Source organism: Parasteatoda tepidariorum, chromosome 6 (genome assembly GCF_043381705.1).
Source record: "Parasteatoda tepidariorum isolate YZ-2023 chromosome 6, CAS_Ptep_4.0, whole genome shotgun sequence".
NCBI lineage: Eukaryota > Metazoa > Arthropoda > Arachnida > Araneae > Theridiidae > Parasteatoda > Parasteatoda tepidariorum.
In genome coordinates, this window is record NC_092209.1 from 85,692,650 (window position 1) to 85,715,609 (window position 22,960).

The window sequence follows — 22,960 nt, forward strand, 5'->3', positions numbered from 1 at the left end:
TTATAAAAGAATATGTAGATAAAAAAAGTGTCGATATATGCCTTCATTTTTCTTAATAGTTAAAGTTAAAACTGAACATTTTAAAATAAGGTATTTATCGTGTCATTTTCACCAACTAGCAAAACATTTTTATAAGTTTAAAATGGTATTTTTTTATATAATAACCAAGAAAGTTTTTTTGGAATTATATTTATGAACGGAAATAATGTGTTAATTACGTAAAGTTTGAAGGTTAATAACCAGAAAAGTCTAACTTATTTTTACAACGAAAAAGATGCAAAGTTATCATATCTTTGCTTGCGTTCTCCGAGATCTGTGGACACAGTGACGTCATGAGGAGGGAAATCGTAGCTTCAGCTCTAAGAGCGGAGTGAACTAGCCCTTGTATTCTCTTTAGCCCTGAGTTAACATGATGTAAGATTAAAAGAAAAACACTTATGTAAGAATAATAAGCAATATCAAACGACTTCTTTTAAAGAAACCACATCTCTGAAGCTATTGATATTTAACTATAATTTAAAGAATAAAACTAAGTCAGAATGGCCGAGTGGTCTAAGGCGTCAGATTTAAGCTCTGGTTCTCGAAAGAGAGCGTGGGTTCGAACCCCACTTCTGACAAGGGATAGTTTTTTACTAGTTAAGATGATGTAAGATTAAAAGAAAAACACTTTTGTAGGAATAATATGTAATATCAAACGACTTCTTTTAAAGAAAACTCATGTCTGAAGCTATTGATAAATTAACTATAATTTAAAGAATAAAAGTAAGTCAAAATGGCCTAGTGGTCTAAGGCGCCAGTTCCAAGTTATCCGATTTCATTCATCGATGAGATTGATGGAAAATTCTTATTGCTTTTCCTATTTTATTTAATTTTCACAAAACTGATAGTGGATATCTACTGCATTTGATTATATGTCTTTGTTTATGTAAAATAGATGGTTGCTTGCGGTAATTTAGATTGCTTTTTAATATTTCGCGGCAAATATTTGCTAATAAATTTTACTATGAACACTTGCTGATAGTTTGCTAATTGTATAATGTTGCGTGCTTTTTTATTTTTGTTACAAGTATCTTTATATGCGATTGATCGGGAAAAAATTTAGTGTTATCCTAAATTGTTTTCATCAGTTTAAATTGTCTAAAAATTTGATTTTCAAACATTTAAAACTATGAAACGTGCAGAAGCGTATATTCTAAGAAAGTAAGAAATTTTTATGACTTTCTCCAAACCACAAATTACTTAGCGTTATACTTCAAAATTTTAAGAAAATTTCCAAAGAGTTTTAAAATTTTTTTTAACATTTTGCTGTCTAAGGATACTCTGTCATCAAAAGTTTTTTAAGTAGAAAAAATATCAAGAATGCATAAATTAGAAATTTAACATAAAATGCAAGAGGGCAAGAGTTTAATTATCCGAACAGAGCTTGGATTCGAGCCCTCCTCCTGACAAGTGTTTTTTTTTTTTTTTTTTTTTTTTTTTTTTTTTTTTTTTTTTTTTTTTTTTNTTTTTTTTTTTTTTTTTTTTTTTTTTTACTAGTTAAAAGGATGCAGAAAAGAAGACACTTTTTTAAGATGTGTATTTCGATTTCAATCGTCACACTAATTCTTATCAAATAAACGAATTATACAAATAATTCCAAAATTATTTGTTTAATTCCAAATCAAAACGAAGGTCTTAATGCCTTCTCCATCTTATCAAGCCAGTACTAGAGTTTCACACAGTAACAGAAGAAACCACCATACGTGTTTTCTAAGAAAAAGATCCAGGGATAAACCCTTTTTTTAAAGTACATGAAAAAACAAGAATACACTAATTCCCAAGGATAAATTAATATGCACTAATAAACAAGGATACACTGATTCTTTTCAAATAAACGAATGTCACAAAGATTTCCAAAGTTAATTGTTTTATTTCAAATCAAAACGAAAGTGTTAATGCTCTCTCCAGCTTATCAAGCCAATACTAAAGTTTCACACTTAATCATTAACAGAAGAAACTTCCACACATGTTTTCTAAGAAAAAGATGCGGCGATAAACCCTTTTTTAAAGGTACATGAAGAAAAAAACAAGGCTTTAAACAAAGCATTTTCAAAACCAAAATATACGGAATTATCAAAGCATGGTCATGGCTGGTTGATCCGATCGCATTACCATACATTATGGGCTGTCCTCCGACATAATCACAGGTAGATGTACTAATAGAAAAAGACACTAGCCACAGGAAGAAAATATGACGTAATATCCTTGTAAGCTTCGTAAGGAGGCGGAGAATTACGACGAAAATAGGCGAATGATTTGAATTCGACCCGTCACTCCACGTGATTTATGGGGCATTTTATACGCGCACTGGCAATTCCGCAAGGACATTGAAAAGAGAAAAAAGGTACTGGAAGACAATTGTTTAAACTCGGAGTATGTCTATCGCTCTCTAATCCCATTCTCAAAAAGAAAACGATGATCATTAAAATGGTCTTGTTTTGCCGCGTCGCCATGAATATTAACATCAAAAGCGGTACCGACTGAGGAAGATGGGTTTTTGTTCGTATTGTTGTCGTAAGTAAATAGGAGATGCTGATGCGATCGCGCAGGAAATATGGTCGTTAAAAGAGATAGTCTCTTCGTACCATAACTAAACTGTTAACAAGAAAACCGTTTTATTAGCGATTTATCATATTTAATGAGAATTCACTTTTCGTTCAAGTCTGACGATTTTGTGCGAGTTAAGATAAATGTATACAGTGCATATTTATTTTAACGCAAACATATTATTGCCGTTATCTTTATCTCCATCTGGAATATTCTATCTTAGACTTCTTTTAGAATTGCTCGTATCTTTAGATAAAATAGATACATGTTATCATAAGATCGAAGTTTGGCATGGTTTGAACGTTTTTCTCTGCAAACGATAGAACTGGCGCAGCACATGGTTAGATTAGAAATTTTAAGCGATATCCAATATCATTGAGTAAATTAAGCCATTTAATTACATAAAAGTCTTAAAATCGAATATGAAGTAATTACCACTTACCATGAGTGTGTACCTTTTTAACTAGTTACAGTCTTTCAATGAAAATGTTATTTGGTACAGTAAATAAGTTAACTTAACGGATTTCCTATCATAACCCTTAATTGGTGAGCTTACTTTTATCCGCATGAATCTGTTGTCAATTTCGATTCAAATTCAGCTATTCTACTCAAAAAGAGAGAAATGTATTTATTTTACAATTAAAAGAAAGCAACTCTATTAACCCATTCACTGCATCAATTTTAAATAATAAAATTTTGCAATAAAATATGTACAAGTCAATCTAAGAGGCACTGAAAATCGATGAATCAATATTCCTGTTCATCAATCTTCTCACTACTATTACATTATTAGTATTCATAAAGCGATAAAATAAAGTATGAAATTGATTTAAGCTAGTATTAAGAAGAAAAGAAACTTTAAGAAAAAACCCTAAAATAATAGTAAGTCAAAATGGAAAAGCGTTAAAAGCAGCTAAAACCGAATTTGTCTTATATAAACAATTTAAACTAAAAGTTAGAAACGAAAAACAAGCAAAAACGGAATTCTAAAGATATGTATGTTAACAAAAACAGCATTTCATCAGGTTTTTTTTTTTTTTGGTTTTTTTGTTTGTTTCTCAGACCACAGTCAGTTTCGGTTTAACCTTTTCGAGACGGACGAGTTCTATATGCATTCTCAGGATGGCGATAATCAGGTTAAAAAAGATAAAACTGGCAGCCGAACTACTTTTATAGCAGTTTATTTGTGAAAGGGGTAATGATAGTTTGCTTTATTTAATTCACCACTAAAAATCGCATTAAAAATTGTATAGTTACACTTTTAACACACATGGATTGGAAGTGTTAGATTTAAAGGGAAAGCAAAATAAGTCTGTCAAATTAGCTGTGTCAAAACTACCGCTTTTTAATTTTTAACATCCTGATACTAATTTCTTATGAATACATTTATGACTCATCCGTCCCGAAAGGGTTAACAGCTGACTACAGAAAGGCCTGATGAAGTGCTGTTTTTGCTTACATACATATCTTTAGAATTTGCTTGTTTCTGGTTTCTAACTTCTTATTTAGATTGTTCATTCATTAAGAGGTCAATTTTCTTTGTTCCTAAGCATGGTGGGTGTGGGTTAAATAAACAAACGCAAGCTGATTCATCGATTCGCTGATTTGCTGGTTTGATTCCATCGTTCATTGATTCGCTAAATTTGGACCATGTCGTTTTTCACATGTCCCTCAATTATGTCGTTTAGTAAGTAGTTTGTAGATAGTTAAAAGTTGCAGTCTCTTAAACTCTCAGCTATGTTATAAATCCATAAAATAAAATTTAATTTGCTGAAGAGACTGGACATAAAGAATAAACTTATATGATTTTAAATGTACTTTAAAAAAAATATTACATATTTTTAAAATTGGCTAATTTGACGATTTTATTATGCTAATTTGACGACGAAGGTTTTAAAATTGCTAATTTGGCGATTTTATTATGCTAATTTGGCGATTTTATTATGCTAATTTGGCTATGACGAGTGTATAATCACTAATTTGGAGATTTAATCATGCTAATTTAACGATGACGGTTTTCCTTACATATAGATAAAAATATTAAATTCAAAGAATTGTGTCTAAGTTTACGACTACTCCTCAACCTAAACTATTGGAACTTTGTTTTCCAGATTGTGACACCTCCCCCCGTAATATTCTGAGAGTTAAAAATCAAATCCGATGAATAAAAAGATAAGTTAATTCAGTATGTTTTTGTGCATTATTTCGTAATTTAAAATATCGTCTGCGCAAATTTAACATATTAAGATTTGAATTCTAGTACTTAAAAATCGGATCATTAGATTAAGAGTTAATGAGGGAGTTCACTTTCTTTTTATTTTGCGCATATATATATACTTAAAAACAGGTAAGTCAAGCTTTGCCTATTTTTAGCCAACGCCCTTAATGCTAACTATGAAATAAGCGTAAAATATCAATCTAAAGAAAACTACAGTTTTGTGAAAATAAAAAATAAAAAAAATAAAATAAATTGCTATCTAATTCTTTTTTTATATATTTTAAAAGCTACTACCGCGCTGCATTGTTATGCATAAAAAAATTATTATTTGATTATAAGGAGAGCCATTGTGGTCTAGGAGATAGAGCGCTTCCTCCCAATGAGATGAAGTGGGTTCGAATCCCAGGGATGGCTGGTCGATGCGAATTCCGCACCCGGCTCGCACCGACCACAGTGCTGACGCAAAATATCCTCAGTGGCAGAGATGCCAACTGCTCCGGACACGCCAAAATAATTAAAAAAAACGATAAATAGCTACAAAGTAAATTTTGGAAATATTTGACTATTTTTGCTTGCTTTTTAAAAGGTATAACATGACATAAGTATTATAATGTGGTGAATTATATAAGCCAACGAATTATTTAGAAATAGTGGTGGATAAAAATCTACTAAATTGAATTTATGAAACCAAGAATCCCAATTGTTAAACTACCACTTTAAAATATATATTTGCTGTCCGGAGCAAGTTGGCATCTCTGCAGTGGTAGACGGATCGTGGGTTAGAGTCCTCTTGCGGTCAGACTAACCATGCGAAGATTTCGGGGTTTTCCTCTACGTGTAACGTAAAGGCGAGTCAGTTTCATCAAAAAGTTCTCCGAGAGGGCAAAATTTCTTCTAATATTTGATCCTAGAGTTAGTTTCGTTGTCTTCTGAATTGAGTTCAAAATTACAAGGCTGCGGAGTTGAACATTGGCAGACGTAAACTCAAAATTGAGTCGGTTGTTAAACAATGGCTATAAAATAAAATAAAATTGATCATAAGAATTTTCACCAAGACTGTGCATGATGGGCTTCACCGAATGCCACAGAATTAAATCCCAACGAATCGGTGTTTTTTTTTTTTTTTTTTTTTTTTTTTTTTTTTTTTTTTTTNTTTCTTTTTTTTTTTTTTTTTTTTGTTAAATAAATGTAATAATTTTTTTTCCTCAAATTTCAGTGATTTGCCCATCCTAAAGTTTGGATTATTCTTATAATCCTCGAAAGTAAGAGTTTAAAATTATACTTTTGTTTCAAGTTTAAGACACTTAAATAGTGTTTTATTATTATTATTACCATTATTATCATTATTATTTATTCGTGCTTCTTAAAAATTTCGGGAAACACACTTTAACATGCACAATTCTACGAAGAAACATAAATGAAAAGAAAGAAATTTAAAGTTATCAAAACCAACAGAAAAAATTTCAAAATTTTATTACTACATATTTTAGAAGATATGGAATTCCCCTGTTTCCTTTTTGCTTGAACACACATTCCATTTCCTTGCTATTATTGTCAAAATTCTAAAATTATGGCAATGAAAACAATGGCTGCGCAATGTCAAATACATACAATACCCCTGTCATTTGTCTCGAATTCTTCTTAAGTCATATATAATTATTTATTTTTCATATATATTTATTATTATATATTACACTCATATATTATAATTTTAAGCATTGATTCCTATTCTTTGACGGTCAGCTTAACTCTTCGGAATTCCTGCAATTCAATGTATCTGACAGCTATTAAATATTGCCCAATACATATTGCTTAATGTCGATAGATTTCAAAATAAATCCTTTGTTTGGGAAAAATTTGGATTGTTCGAAACTATCATTAATCGAATATATGATCGATTATATTGACTATATCTACAGCTTTGACTTATAGTTGTTCAAGTGCTATAAATTATCTAGTCTTAACAACATAATATACAAGGAAACCATCGTTGTAATAAACAGTAAAATATATTTCTGAAAATAAATATATTTTTCAAACATTTCTGAAATAACCTTATTCGTTGCTTACTTATATTTGTTAGATTTATCAAAGGATTTTCTTTTGTTTTTGTGTTTATAGAAATTTAAATTGCTCAAAAAAACTTAGGCAATTTTTCTGTTTCTTTTTTTATTTAAGTTTATCTTTATAAAAATTGCTTTATATAGAGTATATCTTATTTTCGATCAATGCACATTCAAAATTAAATTTTAAAAAAATTATCCATTCAGAAATGTGGTTCGTTTTGAAATTTTCAGCAGAAATGGTCTTTTATATATACGATATTTTTAAAATTTGATTTCTCAGGAACTATGCAACCGATTTCGCTCAAATTTCGTATTTTGCCATGTAAAATCAAATACTTTAAAATGATGTTAAGAATTTTAGACCTTACAATTGAGAAAGTTTTCGACTACTGCATAGTAAAATAATAAAAAATTGAAAATATTTACTAAAATTTGTTTTTTGAATTGATTTATCTTTGGATAAACAAATTTTATAATTGTATGCAAAGATTTTTGAATTCGCTTAAAAAGTTCTCGAGATATGGTGAAATACCAGAAAAAAAATTAAAATAAGGGGGCCCAAACTTTAGATCGCTCTGCTGACCAAACTATGGGGACCATATTTTCCAGATTGTGACAATCCCCTAAATTTCGGGAGTCAAAAATCCGAATCCGTGAGAGAAAAAAAAAGTATGTTTATTCAGAGAAAGTAAGTTTTTATGTCTGATTTTGTAACTTAAAATATCGTCTGCACAAATTAATTAGCATATTTGAGGTCACCCCCTCGAACCATTACGATTGAGTCCTAAAGAGTGAAGATCCGATGATTAGATCAAAAATTATTCAGGGTGATCCGTTTTTTATTTTTCACACTGTACACATTTTAATCTTTACTTTATCATGTTACAAATATAAACATAAGGAATTTTTTTTTTTTTTACATAATACAATATTTATAATTTATATTTTAAATTATTCATAGCTCGTTGTAATCATAAGTAGATGAAAGTTCATCCAAATTTGATACCGTTTTGATTTTTTTAATCTACATAAATGCAAATTTTCGTTGTGCATATAATTTTAATTTCAGCATTTCGATTTCAGCATTTTTAGTTTCAGATTTTTAACCCATAAAAAATTCTAATTAATTTTGCATTTAAATTTTTGAACTGCTAATCAAACATTCTAGGCTAGATATACTAATTGCTCTTTTATGGTGTTATTATTACCTTATAATAATATACCTTAATATAAGGTAGAAGTTACCTTATATACAGATACGTTACTTTTTTTCCAACAACAAATTTTGATGTTACATTTCGAATGTAGTGACCACTATATTTGCAGTATATCTGTGTTATGTATAGTGCTCACCCCCCATTCCTTATGAATTTTGTGACAAATATATAACCAGCAGTGGGTACGTTTTTCACTTTTCAAGTAGAGAAATTTTAAGAAATTATTCATATTAATTTTTTTGCGTTCATTTTTTTTAAAACAATAGTTTAATTCAATTTTTATTAGGAGTATTTCTTTTTTATCATTTCTTAATAAGGTTAACACGCCTAGCTTTTCAATGTGAATCATATTTAACGAAATATTTTTAAAGTAATTTATGAATAAATTTCAAGTGAATATGAAAGACACACTAGGCTGTCATTTAAATTACATGCACTATTATTTTTATTGCATTGCATTCTATAGATTATCATCGTTATTGCATTGCATTCTGAGGGCTCCTAAATATTGTGTTATCAGCTTTTTGTTTAAAAAAATTACCTTAGAATGATTGTGTAATTTTATGAAAAATAAGGTACCATTAAAATATTACGCCAGCATCAAACTGGATATGAGATTAGTAATTTGCTTACTTTTTTTGATGGGCGGGTGAGGGGTGTGAGGAATAAGACATAAAAATCATCTTCATTCAATTTTTTTAATACAAAATAAAATTGAAACAAGAAAAAAAAGAGTAAAAATTTATACTAGCAAAAATTTTAGAATTTGAAATAAGAATCAAACTAATGCGAAAGGATGAGTTGGGAAAAAAAATTCTAACAAGAGTTTCAGATGTTAAGGATTTCGACCGCACTAATAAAACACACAAAAAAAAATCCTAAAGAATATTCTACGCAAAATATTAAAAAATTAATGAAAGCATGAATTTTGTTTCTTGCATAATCCTGCCTTTTTTTATTTTTTATTTTAATCTAATACTAAAATTATATTACTAAGGTTAAAGTCAAATACAAGTGGATGTGTTTTTATTTTATAATCAGTGTTAAACAGCCGATCCAATTCCGAGTTTACGACCATCAATGATCAACTCCATAGTCTTGTAATTTTAAACATAATCCAGAAGACAAGGGAACTCCTGAAGAAAGCATTTGGACGAATTAACCTTCGTGGAAGACTTTTTGATGCAACTAACCAGCTTTTGCGTTACATGGAGAGAGGAAAAAACTGTGAAAATCTCGCTCGGTTAGCCCGTTGGCAAGAGGATTTTAACCCATGACCTATTTGATACTGCGAATATTTTAAGTCAACACTGCAATCGGTATGATTCGGGAGCAGAAATCATACCAACCAGCCAACGTTGGGATTCGAACCTGGGTCACTTCGTTGGGAATCGAACGCTCAATCCCCTGAGCCACCGTAGCTGAAATGGTTTTTTTTTTAGGTAAACATGCTAGGAAATTTGTGATTTGCTTATTTTTGCTAACAAGGGGAAGTACAAAATCCCCAGAACATGCCTACGTAATATTTAAATAGCCCTTTATTTGAAAACTTTATTGTATTTGAATTTCAACGCACCTAACGATACAGCTATCTGAATCGATTTTTCCGTCTTTTACATTCAGTATTAAATTATTGTTTAAAATTTTGTGACGTTATTTATTTGTTTTTCTTTAATCATTGACAAATTTTGTGTAACAAAAGTTGTTCATTTTTAAAAAAGAACAACTCTGATGTCTTTTAAAAATGAATTTATGTTTCAGCTTATTTTCTGTTTTCAAAATTTTATTCCAATCATTCATTTAATTTTCAATCTGAATATTCCAATTCTGTTTTACAAGCTTTTTATTTACTTTTTAGCGAAAATATTTCCAAAAAAATAATTTCTGAAAAAAATAAGAAATAATAATAAAAAAATTAAAAAAATGAAAAAGGAAACTGNATCATTCATTTAATTTTCAATTCTGTTTAACAAGCTTTTTATTTACTTTTTAGCGAAAATATTTCCAAAAAAATAATTTCTGAAAAAAATAAGAAATAATAATAAAAAAATAAAAAAAATGAGAAAAGAAACTGTTACAATCCTGGTGTCTTTTAAATAACATTGAAATATTTTTTAACCGAAAAAAAAAATTTAGTTTGTCTTTAATTTTATCAAGTTCAAGGCCAGTCGTCAAAGCTTGCCACGCGTCACCCTCAAATAGGGTATAACATGAAGAAGAAAAAAATAATAAAAATATTAAAACAAACTCAAATAAAAGAAATACGGTGAAAAGAAATAATCCAGATGGGGCACAAAATACAAAAATATATTTAAAAAAAAAAAAGTACTTTAAACGCCCTTTTATCGTCGTTACGGCAGCAAAGATTTCAAAAAAAAAAAAAAAAAAAAAAAAAAAAAAAAAAANAAACCGCTGAAGAAATCGCAACTGTTGAAGAAATCAGCAAGAGAAAAAAACAAAACACTAAAAAAAAAAAGCTATCCACGTGCTACTGCAGGGGGAAAGAAGTGTTTCTCGCACTGTGATTGGAGGAAGTGAGTCCAATGAAGAACCAAGCGCGTGCCGTCTGTCAGAGATGTGGGGAGGGAAGGGTTAAAGCTAGATTGCAAGCCAATAGGAATAGCAGGAAAGGGTGAACAGAATAAGAGATGCATGTTAGCGGGGAAATGGGACAAATGCAATGTGCGTTAACTCAAGGTCAGCAGCTGCTCTTACCCCATTCGTCCCCATTTTCAACCTTTCCATCCCTTTTTTTACCCCTTTGATGCCACTTGTGCACGAAAGGGGTCTTGCTGCCTATACAAAGGGATATTCTAAGGTGAGGTACCTAAAGGGTTGTGCAACGACACGCGCAAAAGGGGGGTACTGTAAGTGCATTTTATGAAGGAGTAATTTTTTTTGGGTGCAATTTAAAAAAGAGTGAAAGTGTTTTTTTAGATGCTCGTCTATTAGAGGTATCGCGGGTTCGCCCTATTGTGAAGGGGTGTCGTGTGCCTGGCTTGCGACTGATTTACCGTGACCTTTAAAATTTTGGAGGTCAAAAAAGGGGTAAGCTTACACGGAGAATTTTTGAAAGGAAACACTATTCCCGGATAGGAGGGAAATTTAGGGGGATTTCTATATTTGCTCCCTGACTTTGTGACATTGATTCACTTTTTAAACATCACCTATATTCGAATGCATAATTTTTATTTGCTACAGTTATAATAACTAGTACTATACAAATAGATACTAATAAAATTATTAATCCTATTAATATTAATCTGACTAGTGCTAATTTTACATGGTTAAAAACTTCTTTCTCTTCAAAAATATAAATAGGAAAAAACAGTCGACATGTTTCAAGAACTCAGAGCCCATTTTTGAAGTGCTTGAAACATGTCGACTGTTTTTTCCTATTTATATTTTTGAAACGAATGAAGTTTTTAATCTTGTAACATCTCACCTTTTAAATTTTTTGGGATTATTTATTTAATAGTACTGGTCATATTTGTGAAAAGCTTAAGATTTTTTTAAAAATATATTATAAACATTCATTACATTACCTACGTAACTTAATGGGTTTGCTTAATAAATAGGCTTAATAATAATAGTACTATGCGAATAAGTACTGGTCAAATATTAAGTTTTATTGGTGCTTCTTTGGATACTAATTATTGTGAATACAAACTTACAAGTTTTTCTTAACTTAAATTATTTTACTTATGCATTTAAACTATTGCCTACTTGTTAGGTATTATACGTTAACATACATTATTAGATCAAATTTGTTACCTAACACTGATCTACATTCAAAATCTCCCCTATGTTTTAAAACCTATATTTTTATTTTTACTTATAACATTTATAATAAATTTGTACTGGTTTTATTCGCAAAATTTAAGATTTTTAATATCTTCTACGTCACGCTCTATACTTGCTTCCTGAGTTTATGATTTATTACACATTTCAAATCTCATATGTATTCAAATTCATAATTTTTAGTCTATAGTAGGTAAATTTAGGGTTTTTTCTATATTTGCTCCCTGACTTTGTGACATTGATTCACTTTTTAAACATCACCTATATTCGAATACATCATTTCCATTTGCCACGGTTATAATAACTAGTACTATACAAATAGATACTAATAAAATTATTAATCCTATTAATATTTATCTGACTAGTGCTAATTTTACATGATGAAAAACTTCTTTCTCTTCAAAAATATAAATATGAAAAAACAGTCGACATATTTCAAGAACTCAAAAATAGGATCCCATTTTAGAAGTGCTTAAAACATGTCGACTGTTTTTTCCTATTTATATTTTTGAAGAGAATGAAGTTTTTAATCTTGTAACATCTTACCACTTTAATTTTTTGGGATTATTTATTTAACAGTACTGGTTATATTTGTGAAAAGTACAAGATTTTTTTTTTTTCAATATATTACATACATTTATTACATTACCTACGTAACTTAATAGGTTTGCTTAATAAGGCAGGCTTAATAATAATAGTACTATACGAATAAGTACTCGTGAAATATTAAGCTTTATTAGTACTTATTTGGATAATACTTATTTTTAATGCAAGCTTTCAGTTTTTTCTTAACTCAAATTATTATACTTATGCATTTAAACTATTGCCTACTTATTAGGTATAATACGTTAACATACATCAATAATATTATATTCTATATTTGCTCCCTAACACTGATCTATATTCCAAATCTCACCTATGTTTGAAAACCTATATTTTCATTTATAACATTTTTTAATAAATTTGTACTGGTTATTTGTACTGGCTTCCTGAGTTAGTGATTTTTTACACATTTCAAATCTCACATGTATTCAAATTCATAATTTTTAGTCTGTGGCAAGTATAATATTGAGTACTATATGAATAGATACTTATAAAACAGTAAGTTTTATTTGTACCTATGTGAATAGTACTAGTTATGCAATACTAGTTATGCAAAATCAATACAATTTACTAGGTCAATAGTGATAACTAAGAGAAAAATAAACACACTGAAACCAAATTTGTATTATATAAACTAGAAGACATAAATTCTTAATAATTAAAAATAATTAAAAATAAAATATAATATGTAAATGTGTGTTGTCCCCTGATGAAGTACTGTTCTGCAAACAATTTATATATTATATTTTATTTTTAATTATTAAGAATTTATGTCTTATTACTAGTTATGCTAACAAACTTAGCTTTTTTTAAATATATATATTATTACACTTACGTATTCATTATGTTACGTACATAATTTATAAGGTTTATCTTAATATAAATTATTGGACTGATTAAATAATGTTCTATAATAGCTCTCTGATATTGAGTCACATTCCAAATTTCACCTACGGTGTGAGGAATAATATTTAATTTTAATTTACTGCAAGCATAATATCTAGTACTACGGATATATACTTATAAAACAATATGCTTTATTATTCAAAATGAGACTAGCTAGTATTTATTATATTACCTGCGTAACTTATTAGATTTCCGATAATATGCGTTAATTGAAATATGTATTACTGTATTTATTATTTAATTTTCTAATTTGCTCGACTTTGTGGCAATGATTCACATTTCAAATTTCATCGATATTCGAATACAAAATTTTCAATTTAAATTCATTACAGATACAACAACTAGTACAATACAGATCAGTTCTAATAAAAATTAAGATTGATCTGTATCCATCTGTATAGTACTGGTTTTACTTTGAGTTTTTTTTTTTTTCATTTATTTTTTATTTATTTATTTTTTTAAAAAATAAATACAATATTGTATATGCATTTATTTCATTACTTGCATACTTAATTAGGTCTGCATTAATATATTACTATATTTAGTAAATTAAGCCTTAACTCTTGCTACCTAAACTTGTGCCATGGATTCACATTTCAAATTTTATCTAGATTCAAATACATAATTTGAACACTAATAAACGTTTATTTTTATTAGAGCCTAATAAAATTAATTGTGTTAGTTATATTAGTAAACTACAGGGTTTTTTTTTTTAATAAGGATTATAAAAATATTTTCTGTGTAATTCAATTTGCTTACGTTAACACACGTTGTATTTTAATACATATTATTATACTTATTACGTTCTATATTTGTGATAATGATTCCCCTTTAAGTTCTTATATCAGTATATATTTTAACATATATTTATTATATAACTTACAAAAGCTATTAGGTTTACATTAAAGTTTCATTTTCATATATAATTATTACATTTTTAATAATACTTTTTATATTTGTTCCCTAGCTTTGTCAAGGAATAAAATGAATAACAATTAAAATCCCACGTATATTCAAATACACACTTTTAATTTATTAAAGATTTAATAACTAGCTAAATAAAAATTGATACTTGTAAAACTTTTAATTTTCTGTACCTATCTGTATAGTACTAGCTATATTTGTCAACTTTATATTTTTTTTACAATTAGAATTATTTGTATTTTTAGATTTTTCATATAACTTATATAACTACTTATCTACTTTAAGTTTAAGAAATTAAAACGAATAATATTTAAACATAAAGTTATAAAATAAACAAGAGCAATTTTGCTTTAAGCAAACTTTTATTGCTTAAAAATTAAAATTTTCTAAACAATTGTGAAATTAAATTAATATTATTTTTATTATTACTTTTTCTAGTTATCATGTATGATTATTTCAATTTTATTTATTTTACCCGGCACTATTATTAAATTTTTCTAATAAATATGTGCGATTTTTTCAAAAATTTACTTAATAATCTTGTGCGATTTTTTTGTTTTTAATTTTTCTAATTGTATTAAGATTGTTAAAATATTTTCTTATTATATTGAATGATTGTTCAATGATTTTAAATGTTATCTGATTTATTGAATGAACAATGCTCTATTTCATATTTTATTCAATATTTTCTACTGAAAATACTATGATATGGCAAATGAAATCTCCCTTCTGTTGCATGAACCATGTTCTATTTCAGATTTTATTCAATATTTTCTTCTAAAAATACTATTATATGGCAGAGGAAATCTTGCGTGCGGTATAAATTTTTATCTTTAGGGTAAGCAAGCATTTCAATATAAATAATTTGAAAAATTAGAAAGTTATTTTGTTTTTGTATAATGCATATGATAATACATTCGTGTAAAAGAAATATATATACATTGCTTAGTTACGAAATAAATCAGAAATATTTGGGTTTAAATGTAATATCTTTGATAACAGCGGCAAAGAATATCCATGGAGTTATTCAAACATTTTTTAGCGAATTTCCCTCCCTACATATCAACAAAAAATAAGCAATTCACCCATTCTCTCCCATGCTTACGTAAGAAAATTTCAACATTCCCCTTGCTTTTATTTGAACTTTAACTTTTACGTTAGTAATCTAGGATTAAATGAAAAAAAAAGAAAGAAAAGAAAAGCAAAAAAGCAAAAAAAAAAAAAAAAATTAACTTAGTATAAAACAAAATTTGTGTTAATTTATTTTATATAATTTTCAGTAGAATGCCTTTTGAAAATTTTTTGTGCTTTCTTTCAGTGGTAAAAAACTCCTGACCTCTGGAACTTTTAGAAAAATTTTATTCTTCGACATTTTCTTTGATCAAACTTGACCTCAAATATTTCCAAAATTTTATTTAAAATTTTAAATTAAAATTTAAAATTTTTCTAAGTGTAATTTTTTTTTTTGTTTCAATTTTTTTTGTTTCAATTTTTTTCTAAATTTACAGTTTGAAAAAAAAATTGAAAATAATGCGATTTTAAATAATTATACCTTTCCTTCTCCTTCGTCAGCAAAAATAAGCACATCACAACCCCCGTTACGTGCTTACATAACATTTGAACGGCCTCTTTAAAAACAAGAACATTTTTTTCTTTCATAAGTTTGATTTCTTGTAACTAAACTTCATAACATAATCTTAGTAATCTAAAAACATATTGTTATGTAATGCATCAAATTTCATTTAAATATTTTTTATTTGTAAATATAATTATAACTGCCTGTAAGATTATGAATCTCTTTACCATGAATCATTTGATAAAAAAAAATTCTATTTCCAAACAAGTGTAAAATTATTATTATTTTCAATAAATAAAAGTTATAAATTAAAACAAGTAAAATTTTATGTTAAATATATTATGCATCAACATTCATGTGGGACTCGTTACAATATTTTACTTAATATAACGTCTCGAATATTTATCTTTTTATAAATGTATTTTTTAATATTTTTCTAATTAACTTTTTAATATATTTAATAATTTTTTAAGAGCTAATACATGCATATAGTTAACTTTATTTATTTACTTTCGCTTGTTTACTAATAACTATGTAATTATGACTAAGGTTCTATCAGTTTAATTTCTTTTTCAAAATATTTAAACATTTCCACTAAATAAAAACTTTAAGAATGGGAGTTATTCTTAAAATTCAGAAACTATTCCAATTCAACAACGAAAAAACTTAAATAACTATGTAGAATAGATAGTTGAATAGATTTTTTTTTTTAAATAAATATCTTTAGTTAGAAAACGAAGTCATCACCATGATATTTTTATTACAGTCAATAACTAAATAATATATTCCAAATAATATTATCCTTTTCCTAAAGATATAATTTTAAAACTATTTTTAAGACAACAAGCAAAATAGTCATTCAAAAAATTAAAAAACTATTTCAAATAACTTTATGCTGAATATTTTATCAGCTATAACTATTTTATTTCTTAAATTATCTCTTATATTACATGCACAGACATTTAAGTTCCACTTTAATGTTTTTATGTATGTAACTAAAACAATCTTATAAAAAGAAAAATTTAGAGCAAATATTATTAAATCCTAAGATAAATAAAATTTTGATTTAAATACATCAACAAGTGTGATGCGAGAGATTTAAATACGTTATAGCAGTGTTTCCCAAAGTGTGGTACGCGTACCCCCAGGGGTACGGGAACAGTTCAGCAGGGGTACGCGTTCTTATGCGAAATATCTTGCAACATATGAAAATTTCAAAAATTTTTATTTAAAAACAAAACTAGCCATGAAAATTTACGATTACGTGTTTTTCTATTGGCTATTTTTGGCAGAATTAACAGTTAATAATTCGTGGTGTCAACAGCCAGTTGTGATTTTTAACTTTTGTGCATTTTTTTATAGTAAAAAATACATTCATTTTTTTATTAGTGGTACACAGCGTTACGAAAAATTTAGAAAGGATTCACAAAAGTCATAAGTTTGGGAAACACTGGGCTAGATGAATGGGCCGTAGACCCCTTTGCCTTCCCCCCTTCCCTGCACACTACAACTTAAATATAAAAACAAGCGTGCAGATGAACAACAGGATGGGTCTATCAGGGCAGATTTCAGCAAAATGATCGATTTACTTAATACTCATTATCATAAACTTGATTTTTCAGTGTCGAACATCAGGTGTTCTTATCACTTATCAGTCACATAGTGGTCGAGTGCAATCCTTTTCGGCACTGTCAAAAAATGAGAAATCACCGATTCGAAAGGATAGGCCAGACAAAAAATTTCTGATGCTGGAAATTAAATCATTAAGTCAAGTTGATTAACAACAGGGAAAGTGATTAATTATAGGGGACTTATGAAAGAAGGTATAAATAAAGTGACCTGTTTCTTTGTGGTTACTTCTTCTTCCATATCTATTTTGTTTTGTTAGCAACCCATTGTTTTTACGAAATGCGTTTTCTCAGTGTCCTGGTGCCCTTGATGGTTTTGGATTGCGTCCTTGCTGAGTTCGNGCCACTAATTTTTTCGAACAATTGTTATACACAAATCGGTTTAGAAAGGTTAGTTTTATCAGTAACTACTTTCAAATATTATATGTTATATAAATATTTTTTATTCAAAGTAAAATATTATTCAATTAATGGGGAAAATTATTTGTTTCAGACGCAGTTTTACTAATTTTGGAGAATCAATTAGTTTATAATTGTTGAAAAATATCACCTTTTTGTTTCAATCCGATACACAATTATCCTTGTTTGAATTTTAAATATTCAACAATGGAACAAAATTAAATCTATTTATTTATATTTTAATAAATAAACATATGACAAAATATGAATATGTTTCGTAAATCCCTATGGATTGGTCTTTAACTTCAGGATAATATTTTAGCTACAGTTGTTACAATATGCATACGTTATATCAAGCAGTAAACTCTTTTAAATTGTTTTTATCGAAGAAATATCAATTAAATAAAATTATGCTTATTTATTCAATTTTAATCTAGAATTACGTTTACTTTCAAGTTATTATTAGACATAAAGAGAATAAACATTTCGTACTACTTTTTTATGTATTAATAAACATAAACAATCTATAAATAAATATATATAATATATAATATATTTATAAACAAGGAAATAAATAAAAAAGAAAAACAATTTTTAAAAAATAACTAGAAAAACTATCAAAAATAGCAAACTTGTTTAAAAAAAAAAATTTTAATTAAAAAAAAAACAGAAACTTATATTTTTTATTACAAATATTTAAATAAAAGCTTTCTGAGGGATGTAATTCACAAATTTATAATAGTGAAACTAAAATTATAACAATAATATTAATAACAGTAAAAAGTAAAAGCAAAATTAAAAAAATTTAAAAAAGAAATTTCATGAAGAAGCCAATTAAAATTTTAATCCAAAGCTTCTAGGTTTTTTCTGTAAATCCGAATTTTTTAAAATTATTTAATTCTTAAATTATAATAAATATTATCTTTCAGAATTAGTTTGAGTTAAGCTTTTAATGTATATATATAACTTAACAAAGAGTACTTTTAAAAAGCTCACTGATATATTTTTTCTTTGAGTAAGATTGCTACGACTTTAGATTATTTCTTTCTTTATTTAATATTTTTTCCTTAAATTTCTTTCTTTTTTTAAAAGTTTTTATTTATTTATTCATTTTTATTTATTTTTTTATGTTAGAAAGAAAAATTCTTAACTTCTACTTTTATTTCCATACCTTATTGAAGCTTTGTTTGAGAACATAATTTTTCGCTAAAATTATTTTAAACTTTTCTAGTAAGCAAAGAATATTAAACGTGCTGTAATAAAGAATGGTTCAAATATTACGTAGACCCCTTAAAAAGTGGAAAGGTTATTTTCGCTGACCAGTGGGAGGAGAGTTTTAAGCAATGCTTACGTAAGACACTAAAAACTCCTCATTTTTAGAAGAAAAAAATTTATGTAATTAAAGTAAACTAAAAATTAACAAAAGGTGAAATAAAAAATTTTATAGTGCATGTAATCACATTTATTATTTACTTTTCACTGGTTTTATTTATTTATTTACTTATTCTTTTTTTCTTTTCTTTTTTTTTCTTTTTTTTGGTTACTTACTGACAACGCATATTTTTCAACACATATTCACTTATATTATGAAACTGACATTACTGACTTTATTAAACGACAAAAAATAAAATGAGCCGGCCACGTTATCAGAGTGGACGAAGACCGTAACACAAAAAAAGTTTTCAATGCCAGACCAGTTGGCACGCGAAAAAGAGGCAGGCCAATTTGAGATGGATAGATGGCAAAAAAAAGTTTAGCCTGGAAAAAACTTCTTGAGAAGGCCAAGGCCCACCCTGGGCTGTCAAGCCATTGATGATGATGATGATGATGACATATTTTTCTGCTCTTTTGAACGAATCTTACGGCCTCATTTCAAAAAACGTTCGTTTAAAAAAAAGTATATATTTAGTGATATATTGCCACTAATTTTTTCGAACAATTGTTATTGTGTTAATTTCATGTAAATTCTCTGCACGATAACTACTTTTCTGTACTTAAAAATGCATTTAGTTTACCTCAACACCAAAAAAGTGTATAACAACTACACATCAAAATTTTTGTGCATATGAGAGCTCGGCATGGTGTTAACCCGTGAACACCAAATAACACCCGTAAAGCAGGGCTCGACTTAGGCAAATTGGAGTCGGGGGCAAAAACTTCTTTGGGGGCCCCCCTCAGCTTCACTATTTCAGTAATGAAGAACAGAAGACCAAATATGGTTCTGTCCATTTTATTGATTTTCTGACATCTCTAAGTCCATTATGCCGAATGCAATTTTTTGATTGTTAATTTTGTCATATAGCTGCGAAAAATTCAAATCCTTGTTGACGGTAGGGCGGAACTCAGCTAAATTTCTCAATTACGATGACTCAATTAGGCCAATCAGAAGCCTGTATTTTTGTAAACACATCACATTTTGCGATCTGCAAAAAAAAACAAGTTTTTTGAGTGGCCAAATTTGTCCTTCGTAATTGCGAAAATTTAGCTGAATTCCGCACTAGAAAGCCATGGATTTACGAAATATAGATTTTTTATGTTTATACAATAGATTAATGAATAAAATAACATAAAACTGACGGATTTTACACTGTACTAATCTTTCATTTTAAAAAAAAGTTCATTAAAGAGGGAAACCTGAAATAAACCTTCTATTCAATTTGGGGGCCCCATCTGATGGGGGGGGGGCGGATCAAATGCTCCATATGCCCCTGTCTTAGTCAGGCTCAGCCGTTTAGTGTTGCGTCACAAAAGTTTTTGGGTAATTTAACATCTTATTCGGAGAGATATTACACTACAGTTTTTACAGGAAAAAACTAGAACACAAACTTATTTAATTTTCTCAAAATTGCGATTTTTCTTCATTGATATTTTCCGCCATTTTCACTATTAGTACGGATTGTAAACTAGCAAACACTTATGAATGCTGGAAACTCACAATAGCGAATTTAAAAAAAATTTTCTCATAAAAACGGAATATCTCATGCGGCACCAGAACTTAAGATAAACAGTCTTAAAATAGTAAAAATCAACTTTACCTGTATGCGGCTAACTAACAACTCAAAACTCAAGTTGCTTGTAATATCAGATGTTGCTGATTTGGCGACTTCCTTTTTCTTGCTGATTTCCTAATCATCACCTATAAAAAGAGCAAAATTATACTTTGAATGCTCATAATGCTTAAACACAATGACAAGTGTTTAGATATAGGGGGGAAGAAACACATAATTATTTTTCAGTTATACATTACTCGTTAGTCCTTTATTATTTTCAAAGACGCAGATAAAATCAATAATTATTCCTAATTACTAAAATTAGCACAATTTAAAACATAGAGTGTAATATGCCTCCGAATTAATTATATGAAGGATGAAGGAACACTTTATTTTAGATCAACACCAAATCGATCTATCATAAATAATTTATAGATCGGAAATTAAATCTAAACTCTTACAATGGAACTAAACAAACACTCACGCTTATATAAGCTTACATCAAACACTCACTCAGTTACACAAAACGAGACTTATTTTCTCTTCCGAAAATACTGATGTTGACAAACTTTTTGAATATCGTTTATAGATTGTTTTCATTTGATTACAAGTTCGAATTAAGCTGGAAAAGCAGTTAGTGGAAATCGTGGACGCTGCTATACATCAACCAAAACAAAAAGTATGCTGTTAAACCCCAAAAGTGAAGGCAACTTCTTTACACAAAAGTGGTGTAGAGAAATGTTATAACTCTTGGAACTATGTTTTACTTCACCAATGTACTTTTACACTAATTGATGCAAAGTAGCAGCCATCATTTTGTTAATGAATAACCCTTAAATGCATAATTACAGTAAAGTTAAAAAAACATAAGAGTCAGTAAAGTTATTTTTTTATTAATATATAAAGTAAGAATCATTAATTTAGAATAAATGTATGCACTTATTCTTCAAATAAAATTAGATCGCAAAATAAACATTTGCGTACACACAGAAAGAATCACAAATTCTAATTAGGCTTAACACAACGAAAGCGAGAAGAAACCGTACGTAATAAAATTATTTAATACAGTTCTCAGAGATTTAAAAAATTAAATATAATTATCCTTATTACACAAATAAAAGCATAAATACATATTTAGAGGTGAATTTTTGTTTTTGTTGATGAATAACCGCGCTGAAAATAACAAGAAACTCTCGCCAGACCATTCCAAATTGTAAGCAATCTACTAGCAGTATTTTACTGAACGTCTCTTGAAATTTTTTAAATTCAAAACACGCCAACTGTAACTATCTACTTTCGGAAGTGAAAATAATTCTCGTATGGTTACAAAGCAAGAAACTTTGGTATATGATAATTAAATTTCAAGTGTTTAGATTTCAATTAAATTGTAAATGAACTCTCGATTTGGTGTAACTCGGAATAAAACAATTCCTTCAAACAATTTTTTGGGTTGTTCAACGTCAAATTCAGAGAGATACTACACCACATTTTTTACAGTGCATGTTTTTAGTAGTATAATAAGTAATAAGGATAATTACATTTTAGTTTTTAAATCTCCGGGAACTGCACTATTAAGTAATTTTATCACGTATAATTTGTATCATCTTCTATTCTGTTAAGCCTATTTCGAATTCATTTTTATAATCTCTCTGAGCTACTCCTATGTTTGATTATTATCTTCCGTTCTGTTAAGCCTATTTCGAATTCATCTTTATACTCTCTCTGTGCTACGCCTCCTATATTTGATTTATAAATTAATTTTATTTTAAGAATTAGTGTATATATGCATTCGAAATTAACGATTCTTACTTTATATTGAATGGTAAAAATATTTTTACTGATCCTTATGTGTATCTTATCTTAATGTATAAAGTTTAGTGTTAATAAAAGAAGAAGGAAAAAAAATTGAATGATTACTTTACACTAAGTAGTGGAAAAAAACATTCTTGTTGTAGTGGACCACCACACTAATGTAAAGTAGTTATCACCATTTTCAGCGTCAAGATATACGAAAATTCTTTACTTAGTACTTCTAAAAATGTAATA

At 28.0% G+C, this 22,960-nt stretch overlaps 1 protein-coding gene and 1 non-coding gene across 3 annotated transcripts in view; one reads left to right on the forward strand and one right to left on the reverse strand.

Moving 5' to 3' along the window:
• Nucleotides 1-22,960, reverse strand: part of LOC107444341 (uncharacterized) — a 163,024-nt gene that overhangs the window by 91,080 nt on the left and 48,984 nt on the right. For both annotated transcript variants that reach the window (XM_071181675.1, XM_043046941.2), the window contains exon 2: nucleotides 20,960-21,060. The gene's annotated coding sequence lies outside the window, so the exon portion shown is untranslated. The remainder of the gene's footprint in view (nucleotides 1-20,959; nucleotides 21,061-22,960) is intronic.
• On the forward strand, nucleotides 534-617 carry TRNAL-UAA (transfer RNA leucine (anticodon UAA)). Its single transcript has one exon. It is a non-coding gene; the product is annotated as a tRNA-Leu (tRNA).